Genomic DNA, 11,558 nt, shown 5'->3' on the forward strand with positions numbered 1-11,558 from the left:
CATGTTACAGTGATTGTTTACAGAAAACAGATAGGAGACAATAGGGACGACTTACCTGTGCTAATTAGCTATTTGCGTACCTGTGTGTAAACGAAAGAAGGACGCAACCAACGTAGAGACACTGAAATACTTCTCGGCTGCAACTGTGTTGAAACAGTGTAAAGTAATTGTGTATTTTGCATTTATGAAATTATTTTGATGTGATATGAAAGTAGAGGGATTTATGTTTCTAGAACCACACTGGAATTGAGAATCGATTCACTTTTACAGTGGCGACCCATCATTCAGGTCAGGTGGGGCATTTAATAAAGCCGCATACAAACAGGCAGCTCCAAAATGCAGGTGTTTCAGCCGAGCTCAGTGCTTTCAGTGGTGGTGGGGCAGGCCAGCAGAAAATAAGAGCATTGCACTGTGATTGGCTCAGCATTGCACCATGATTGGCTCAGTGTTCTGTCACTCATGGGGACACTACATCACCCGCCTTTAGTAAGGGTAGACATCAAGAATGTGAGCCCTTTGGGTTCTGCCATAGATTTAGAATAGAAGTGCCCTTCCAAGAAGGCTCATTGGACACAGATAAAATTATGTCAAATCACATTATATCTACAGTAGCTTTGATTGGACTGATCATGTCAACATCTTACTTTCAAAGTCTTAGCTAGCAGTCATCATCAGTTGTCATCAAGTCGACAATCTATTTACAAATCCTTTTTAATCCCTGTCATATGAAGAGAAATTATAGATAAAACATATCGGTGCTCATCGGCCATTGGACATAAAGGTTATACAACAAGTTGGAAATCACAAATTCAACAATGACTCATTTGGAAGGAATCAGTGGCTAACTGCAAGTGTTTCAAAGAAACCACTAACGCTAACCTGCTATTCAATGGAGTGTCTGTGTTTTTTTTCTTCAGAGTTCCCACCACAAATACAGAGAATGCCAGACTGATGACAGTTTGATGACAAAATTTGCCCACAAAGGACCTTGTATACTGCTGCATAAATTATGTAATATGCAAGGCAGAAATGTGTACTGATTTTTTATAAGATTTTCTTCTTAACTGACTTGCCTAGTTAAATAAAGATTATAGAAATATATATTCTAAATATTATTTAACGCTTCAAATAGTGTTATATGATGTATCTTTTTTGACACGCAAAAACCCATACGGCGTTCATTGTGCTTCACCCTAATTGTTTGGTCTATTTTCACCTCTTAATTTTGCCTACTTTTCTAACTTGGTGGTGCACATATAGCCTATAGAGAAATGTAATAATTGTAAATGTAATAATTGAATAATGTAAGAGCTTTCATTGTCTGTTTATATGCCACCTTTATTTATCCTACGGTTCTGACTTGGTGTACAGGGAGAATGCTGTAAAAAAGGCCCGTGTTCTGAATTCTGTCGCTGTACATTTCAAAAGTGCTGAACAAATAGTTATATTGACTACGTCCGTCGTCGGTTGCTCATCAATATCTTAATCGAAATTCCGGATTGCCTCTTATCCTCTTGCTGTTCTCTTATGCAATAGCTTGTACATCTCAATTGTCAGTAGAAACCACATTTGTTTCAGCAAGTCTGCCATATCAGCTGTGTTTTTTAAAAAGGCAGTAAATGAGGCTGAATGAACTATTTCGCTACCAGACAAGGTTCAGCTGAAAGCCAGGTGTAGCAGTGGTAAGGTGTTGGGATTCTACCGTTGGGACTCTGCTGTCGGGAGAGCTTTATGTAGGCCCTAACATTTTGTGGGCACCGTTTGTCACCATTATAGTGCAATTAATGTGTTGTTTAGTGTTGTGTAGTGGGTTTGCTGGCATGCACGTGGGAACTCATTCAAGACTGTTGGAGAAGCATTCCAGGTGAAGCCAAGAGTGTGCAAAGTTGTCATCAAGGCAAAGGGTGGCTACTTTGAAGAATCACAAATATAAAATGTAACTTAAAAAAAATATTTTATATTTTTATACCTCCAAAATAGTAAAAAAAAATCAAAACAACTTGAATTATTAGGTGTGTCCAAAATGTGGCTATAATATAACATTTAATTAGAGTAGAAAATAATAGAATAAAATAACTACAATAACACATACTTTTCAGATAGAATAGAAGTCAATTTACTAGATATGCAAGTGGTCAGAGGTGACAATATTGCATGCTCCTCTTTATAATAACCTCATAATAATCAAAGTGCATATGAAAACTAAAAGAAAGTATGGTGCTGCATTTTTTTCTAGTCAACTACCAGTTTTTAACTAACAGTTATGGCACTGGAAGGATGCAACTGAAAATGGAAAGATGCATTTTTGGTGTTGGACTAGGAAAATGATTACATGGCCATGTTAATTTCCCCTACCCTTCAAGGGGGGTAAGGTCCTTGGATTCCCCTTTTTGCCTTTGACCAATGGTGACCCATGTCAACAATACACACGCACACACACACACACACACACACACACACACACACACACACACACACACACACACACACACACACACACACACACACACACACACACACACAATTATTGCCCAAACACACACACAAAATATTGCCTGCACAAGGAAACAAACACACACACACACACACAAATTAAAGCATTAAGCCCCCTGATCTGGCCATGCCCCCTTCTAACAGCACCGTGGCTGCAGTCTCAGCCTTAGTGTCACTTTAACAACATGAAATTACAACCCAAAAGGGACGTCAGAGGTTAGAATTGTCTAGTTGCAGTTTGTGAATATATTTTCTCCCATGGATTCACCCTCATCATGACCTTCCCAAGGAAAAACAAGTAACTGGCTGATTGGCATTTTTATGGCCAAATTAAACTGTCTCAGGGCCTGTCGGAGGCGGGGAAAGCATCCTCTCCAAAATTAGTGAGTCATCATGGTGACAGAAAGTAACAGGAACATGGTGTCATCTCGAAGGGGTATCGATTAACCCATAAATACTGCAGCATCCTATGCACTTTTCCTCCAATATCTGTGCCTTATGTCTTGTTGGAGGAGACTGTAGAACACCTGCACATAAAATACCTTCTAGCCTATATACAACCTTATAGATAACCTCCACTGTACCCCAATGGGGGGAACATTACATTTACATATTGTGTTACAAATTCTGTAAATGTCCTTGAATCATGGGCATAAAACATGATGAATTATGAAATAAAACACATGTTCCCGATAGAATGGACAATCTATTTGTTTCTTTGATAAAGGCACAAACAACACTTTTCATTTCAACTCTGTTTCACATTGTGTCAAACAATATAATTTACATCAGGGCAGGTTTTTCTGATTTAGAAATGATCGTTTCTTAGTTATTTTTGTAGAACGCTCGTGTGCTCCTCTTTGTGCGTGAGGTAGCCTTTCTGTGCTCTCCTCCTTGTTCTCGACACAAAGATTACCATAAAAGAGGACGTCTGTCAGAGTTGCATTGATTTGCACACATAAGTTCAACCAATCAATCTAAAAGTTGTGATTAAAAAGCATGCGCTGCTTCTTTCTTCTATTGAAATCTTCTGAAAAAAATGGGGAGAGGCCTTTCAATTCCATAGCCTCCAGAACACTCAAGTATTCATTGCGCTCTACTTTTCTCTTTCAACCTCTCCACAGGAGGCAGGACTTATGACATTCTACTGTATGGATGCCGCTCTGTTTCAAGATGCTATTCAGCCTTCAGAGGAGTGTTGCCAGTGATCCCTCAATACCATCAGATCTCTCTTAATGCGTTTGCACCCAGTTGTGGGCCCATCCAGACATACCAGAGTGTATTGCACTATGACTGTGCTCTTCTCTCATAAGAAGAAGGCACATCAGTCCCAACTGGATATAACTAAAAAAGTAGAATTAAACTAAAGTAGTAGAAGAAAAATAGATTGTATATTCATTATTGTAAACAATTATCTGGTTATTTTCAGCAGTGTGATTGGAAATACTGAATTAGATAAATATTCAGGAGTTATATACACACTGTATCTCAATGACATACATACAGAAGTGTGTGTGTGTATCATTGTGTGGGTGTGTACTGTGTAATGCATCGTCCTGTACGGAAGAGTGATTGCTTTATTCCGGCCTTTGAGGGCTACAGGGGCCAGGGCTGTGTCTTTGGGCAGCTGTATGGATGACTTGAGGAGGTCTCCATCATTCATAAAGCCCACTCCTACATGTAGAATTGATCTATTAAAGAAGCAGGGTGGCAACAGCACTTCATCAGTCTTGCAGCACCACAAATCACATGGCGGTATCCCCCAGGGGATAGGTGACGCCATGGTCAATGCAATGTCCCTCTCAAACACCAGAGGGGGCCATTCTAGTCATCTGGTAGGGCCTAGTGTCCCCAAACTGTACTACACCGGTATCACTGTTCAATTTATTTTAACATAAATTCAATCTGTTATTGTTTAAAATAGTTTTTTAATGTTTTGAATTATGATAACATTGAAAGCCAACAGAATGGCAAGAAAATTGGCCTAAAATAAAATGCACACATTTCTAAATTTGTTTTCAATATAGTGAAAAAAGGCATGATTTGAAATAGACATACATTTCAGGGTGCATCTGACCATCAGATCATTGGAATCACAAGATCAGTAACTTGGGAAAACAGACTTTTATGTCTGCTTGCCAACCCTAGTGTTGTTGTGGGTGAGTAATAATGATTGGCCCAGAACAACCAGTCCCATAGCCTAGCAGTCACTGAAGTTAAACACGTTTCATAATACATACATAATTCAAGCTACCTTTACTCATTTTGTTTAATGTATGCATTTCTAACTATTAATAACTTGATGGTCATAAATCGGCGGTGTATGACGTGGGGTATTTTTACTAACTGGTAGAGGGAGCATGAGATGACTGTCTCGCCTTGGGTTACGTATCTCCTTTCATTCCTTAGCTTTCACAGTCACACTTACCTTTCAGGCGTTGTCATTGATCTTTTTGCTAAAATAATCTCTCATCATTGCTCATTGTAAGCCTGCAGAGAAACATTTCCAGAACCAGATTCATTAGTTTCACACTGAAAATAGAAAAGCTTGGGAAAACCTGATGAGGATTCAGAATTTGTCCCATCCAATCCAGTCCCATCCTATCATATCCCATCCTATCATATCTCATCATATCCCATCCTATCATATCATTTCCCATCCTATCATATCCCATCCTATCATATCTCATCATATCCCATCCTATCATTTCCCATCCTATCATATCCCATCCTATCATATCCCATCCTATCATATTCCCATACTTTACTATCCCATCCTATCATATTCCCATCCTATCCCATCCTATCATATCCCCATCCTATCCCATCCTATCATATCCCATCCTATCCTATCCCATCCTATCATATCCCATCCTATCATATCTCATCCTATAATATTTCCATACTTTACTATCCCATCCTATCATATCCCATCCTATCATATCCACATATTTTACTATCCCTTCCTATCAATTTCCCATCCTATCATATTCCCATCCTATCATATCCCATCCTATCATATCTCATCCTATAATATTTCCATACTTTACTATCCCATCCTATCATATCCCATCCTATCATATCCCATCCTATCATATTCCCATACTTTACTATCCCATCCTATCATTTCCCATACTATCATATTCCCATCCTATCATATCCCATCCTATAATATTCCCATACTTTAAAACCCCATCCTATCATATCCCATCCTATCATATCCCATCCTATCATATCCCATCCTATCATATTCCCATACTTTACTATCCCATCCTATCATTTCCCATACTATCATATTCCCATCCTATCATATTCCCATACTTTACTATCCCATCCTATCATTTCCCATACTATCATATTCCCATCCTATCATATCCCATCCTATAATATTCCCATACTTTAAAACCCCATCCTATCATATCCCATCCTATTGTATCCCATCCTATCATATTCCCATACTTTACTATCCTATCATATCTCATCCTATCATATTCCCATCCTATCCTATCCCATCCTATCATATTCCCATCCTATCCTATCCCATCCTATTATATTCCCATCCTATCCTATCCCATCCTATCATATTCCCATCCTATCCTATCCCATCCCATCCTATCATATCCCATCCTATCCTATCCCATCCTATTATTTCTCATCCTATCATATCCCATCCTATCATATCTCATCCTATCATATCCCATCCTATAATATTCTCATACTTTACTATCCCTTCCTATCATTTCCCATCATATCATATTCCCATCCTATCATATCCCATCCTATCATATCTCATCCTATTATATCCCATCCTATCATATCCCATCCTATCATATCTCATCCTATCATATTCCCATACTTTACTATCCCATCCTATCATATCCCATCCTATCATATTCCCATACTTTACTATCCCATCCTATCATATCCCATCCTATCATATTCCCATACTTTACTATCCCATCCTATCATATCCCATCCTATCATATTCCCATACTTTACTATCTCATCCTATCATATTCCCATCCTATCCTATCCCATCCTATCATATTCCCATCCTATCCTATCCCATCCTATCATATTTCCATCCTATCCTATCCCATCCTATCCCATCCTATCATATCTCATCCTATCATATCCCATCCTATAATATTCCCATACTTTACTATCCCTTCCTATCATTTCCCATCCAATCCTCTCCCATCCTATCATATTCCCATACTTTATTATCCCATCCTATCAGTTCCCATCCTATCATGTCCCATTCTATCTTATTCACATCCTATCATATCCCATCCTCTCATATTCCCATCCTATCATATCCCATCCTATCAGATTCCCATACTTTACTATCCCATCCTATCATTTCCCATACTATAATATTCCCATCCTATCATATCCCATCCTATAATATTCCCATACTTTCCTACCCCATCCTATCATATCCCATCCTATCGTATCCCATCCTATCATATTCCCATACTTTACTATTCCATCCTATCATATCCCATCCTATCATATTCCCATACTTTACTATCCCATCCTATCATTTCCCATCCTATCATATCCCATCCTATCATATTCCCATACTTTACTATCCCATCCTATCATTTCCCATCCTATCATGTCCCATTTTATCTTATTCACATCCTATCCTATCCCATCCTATCATATTCCCATACTTTCCTACCCCATCCTATCATATCCCATCCTTTCGTATCCCATCCTATCATATTCCCATACTTTACTATTCCATCCTATCATATCCCATCCTATCATATCCCATCCTATCATATTCCCATACTTTACTATCCCATCCTATCATTTCCCATCCTATCATATCCCATCCTATCATATTCCCATACTTTATTATCCCATCCTATCATTTCCCATCCTATCATGTCCCATTCTATCTTATTCACATCCTATCCTATCCCATCCTATCATATTCCCATACTTTACTATCCCATCCTATCATATCCCATCCTATCATATTCCCATCCTATCATATTCCCATCCTATCATATTCCCATCCTATCATATCCCATCATATCCCATCCTATCATATTCCCATCCTATCACATCCCCATCCTATCATATCCCATCCTATCATATTCCCATACTTTACTATCCCATATTCATTTATTTTTCATCAACTGTTTTTGGTATTTTTTCCAGTAGCTACAGTATTCATCAAATTATTCTTCCCTGTCCCATTTCTTCCCTGTTTTGTTTTTCATAAGGTTGTATAGTTCAGAGACTTCTGCTAATGTCTTCATTAGGAACATTAACATTCGCACACTGTGCTGAGTGTGACAGTTAAAAGGTCTCCCTAATATTTCTCAGTGCAGAAAAATCCTCCCTAGACAACAACAGCTAACTGTCTCAATCAATGTCTCTATCAATTCCCGGACAGATTATTAGAGGCATTTGTAATAGGAGAGTAGCTTTTAGATTTAGCCTCAAGTGCGTTGCTACTAGCCTTTGGACTGCTCACATGTTTGGCATGACAATTTCATAAGGAGTTGACAAGAGAGCAGAAACAGACTGGTGCCCAGGCTATCATGCTACTACTGTAATGTTAAATCTACTGAACTGAGTCTCATCATTACTACATGGTGTTAACATGTGGTAGAATAGATGATACCACAGTTCTAATTAGCACGTTTCTGATTGTGGAGGTGGAACTCAGACGATTGATCAAGTCTTTTCTCTCTCTCGTCGCCCAAAGATCCCATTAAATATTCAGGCAGATTATGAATGGTTACATGCCTATCTATTTATATCTCTTATGTTGACAGAATTACATTTATATGGAGAGTCAAGGTGAAGGATTTAATTTAGGTTCAGAGCACTATTGCTCAGATCCTTTGGGAGGAGACTGATTAAAGGACTAGGATGTATATTAATAGCATTTCAGAAAAATTGTGTGGTGTTGTTTAATGACAACACACTATATAAAACAGGCATCAGTTCATATATCAATCTACTGTTAGCCATTGCTGTCAGTTTGGACATTGTGAGACGTCAGGTTTCTCTCTTCTTCTTCCTGTCTGAGACAGGTGGGGAACATAAAAGAGAACATGTTTATGATGGACAGGCAGATTTAAAAATAAAAGAATCACAGTGTCGGGTGGGAGAGAGGGAGTGGAGTCAGGACATCTGTGATGTGAGGAGACAGGAACATTCTTTTTCCACGTGTGGAGATGTCGGGTTGAGGCCGGGGAATCAGAGCTGAGACAACAGACAGCATCATCACTCCTCCAGAGAGAGGGTGATGGATCCAGAAGACAGGAAAGCAGAGAAGGAGAGAGGGTGACAGAGGGGTAGGGAGGCCATTACAGTTACCATTTCAATCAATCACTGATTTCTATGACTTCTGTCATTTAAAAGCTGTGATTTTTGAAGGTGTAAAAAGTGTACTTTCTTCCCACTCACAATCACATAGGTATGGATATGGTTAAAGTTTGCATGATAAAATACATCAGCTGTTATTTGACATTGAATAGGCCTACATGGCATCCACAGCATACTGAGTAGGCTACATCTACATCATTATTTAACTAGGCAAGTCAGTTAAGAAATCTTTTGTATTTTTATCAATGACGGCCTAACCCGGCCAAACCCTCCCATAATCCGTACGACGCTGGGCCAATTGTGCGCCACCCCATGGGACTCCCGATCACGTCCAGTTGTGATACAGCCCGGGATCGAACCAGGATCTGTAGTGATACCTCTAGCACTGAGATACAGTGCCTTAGACCGTTGTGCCAATCAGGAACGCCATGACAAGTACAGTACCTTGACAAGTTGAGTTTTTCAGAGTTTTAGGCAAAAGCATGCTGGTTGAACAATCTTGGAAATAATCTCATAAATTCACACCCTCCAAAAAGTATTTAATACCCCTTCGTATGTCTTATCATATTCACCAATTACCCTTTGATCTTCCTGGGCTTAGAATGGTGTGAAGATAGAAAGGAAAGATAGTTTAAGAGAGGGATTTGTTGTCGAAAATATCTCATCAGCCAGAAATCTGAGGGCAAAGCTGCCTGTTAATACATACAGATCATGGAGGCCAATAGTACCAACCTCATCTTTCATACTGACTCCATTTTCTGGGATTAGAAAGTTTTCCCCTTGACTTTGCCATGTGTCATAAACCACTCTGTATGTGGCCCGTATCGTATATCACCTGTCATTATCAGTAGGGCTGGAAATTGCCAGGGACCTCACGATACAATATTGTCACGATACTTAGGTGCTGTTACGATGTGTATTGCAATTATCACGTATGTACTGCGATTCAATACTGTGATTTTATTGCGATTCGATGTTCCAAACATATTTCTCACCATACTGTATGTCTGCGTCAGAGGGACAAGAGAGAGCCATGATAAAACGAGTTTTGATCAGTCATGGAAATAAAACTGGCTCCCTATTTAAAAAGAAGATGGAAAACAATCTTTGAGGGAGAAATACTGGTGTTTAGTACAAAAATAATACTGCGATATTGTCAAAATTATGCAATATATCGTTGAAAATAATATCCCGATACGTAACTGTACCGATTTTTTTTCTCTTATGAGTGAACATAATTCAGATTTCCATCTTAACATGCTGATGACATGCAGTCACTCCATATGCCAAGTGGTCTCCTTGGACTTCAGTGCCACACAGGCTGGAAACGCTGGCTGAAGCCCTCTTCATCTAGTCAGACAGAAACAGAGAAGGCTGTGTTTATGTTACATTGCCCAAAGGCTATAGTAATACTGAAATAAAACCTGATGCTCACATGATGTTTTTCACTGGGTATTTTTGCAGTGCACATAGAGGACTGCATTCTATTAGTCCCCGGATTCAATTGTATTGGATTCTTTGTTCACATCATGAGATTAATGACACTGTCACCCACTTTTGAGGCGTCCTTAACTAAGATTCAGTGGTGTAATGTCCACTCCATCTTGGTTCCATTTTCCTCTTCAGAGACATACCAATCAGCATTAGGCCATTTTGAATCCCTCTTCTCGTCTTGTACCTGAGGAGCATGCAGCATTTCTGCCAAACAGATGGGAAAGCATCACAGCATTACAGATCTTAATTTGAGCCTATTTGCTACAGCAGGAAAACTATGCAGCAACAGGAAATGTGAATTATTATATGGATTATAATTAATGGACATTTATGTAGGGGTTGACATATTTTTCTTAAGGGAAGATCAAGTCTGAAATTTCAAAGGGGAAATTACAAACTTCAGAAGCCTTTTAAATCTCTAATAACAACAAATAAAAATGTCCTGCATTGCAGGAAAGTTATCCTGCAACAGGGTGATCAAATTAAGATCCTATATCTGTACACACAGCAGACATACTTTCCTCTTTTTGAATTCAGGGCCAGAATCTTTGTCACACCTTACTCATTGTGAATTCATGTGCAGTAGTTACAGTGTCCCTTTCAAAACAGATGCCACCAGAACATCTTGCTAAGCAACATACCATGTTTTTGAGCTCTTTGGTCTGTGCTATTTTGTCTCTCTCTGTACTGTAACTCTAGATACATTTCCACCTAGTCCGACGTCTTTCAGAATGAAGCGATATCTCATCTCATTGAGGTGTTTTGACTCTGACCTCATCTCAGCCCCCAATAACTTAAATCACCATTTAAATTATTCACACAATAACGACCTGGCCGGGAGCCCTCCATTATGAAGCGTTAGTGCTGAGAAATGGGTTTGGGTGAGTTGAGGGATGACTCTTATCTTTCCCTGTCAGCAGAGACATTATTCATGGTGAATGTTCCTTCTGATCTGTGTTCAGGGGCTTCCATTGATGCTTTACATAGCAGATCAATCATAGATCACAGTGGGATGGGGCTGGCTGGGCTGGTTCAGCTACACACGACTCTCTAGGGGTGGTAGAGGTGTGCGATGTCACTCTGTGACACTGAGGTCCTGCTATAGTACATTCAGATGGCGACACTTGATCTGACTTGAGCTCTCTGTCATGCATGCATATGGTCTGGTAGACACACAAACATACTGTATATGTACACGCACCATATACACATGCATA

Source organism: Oncorhynchus masou, chromosome 22 (assembly GCF_036934945.1).
Source record: "Oncorhynchus masou masou isolate Uvic2021 chromosome 22, UVic_Omas_1.1, whole genome shotgun sequence".
Lineage (NCBI taxonomy): Eukaryota > Metazoa > Chordata > Actinopteri > Salmoniformes > Salmonidae > Oncorhynchus > Oncorhynchus masou.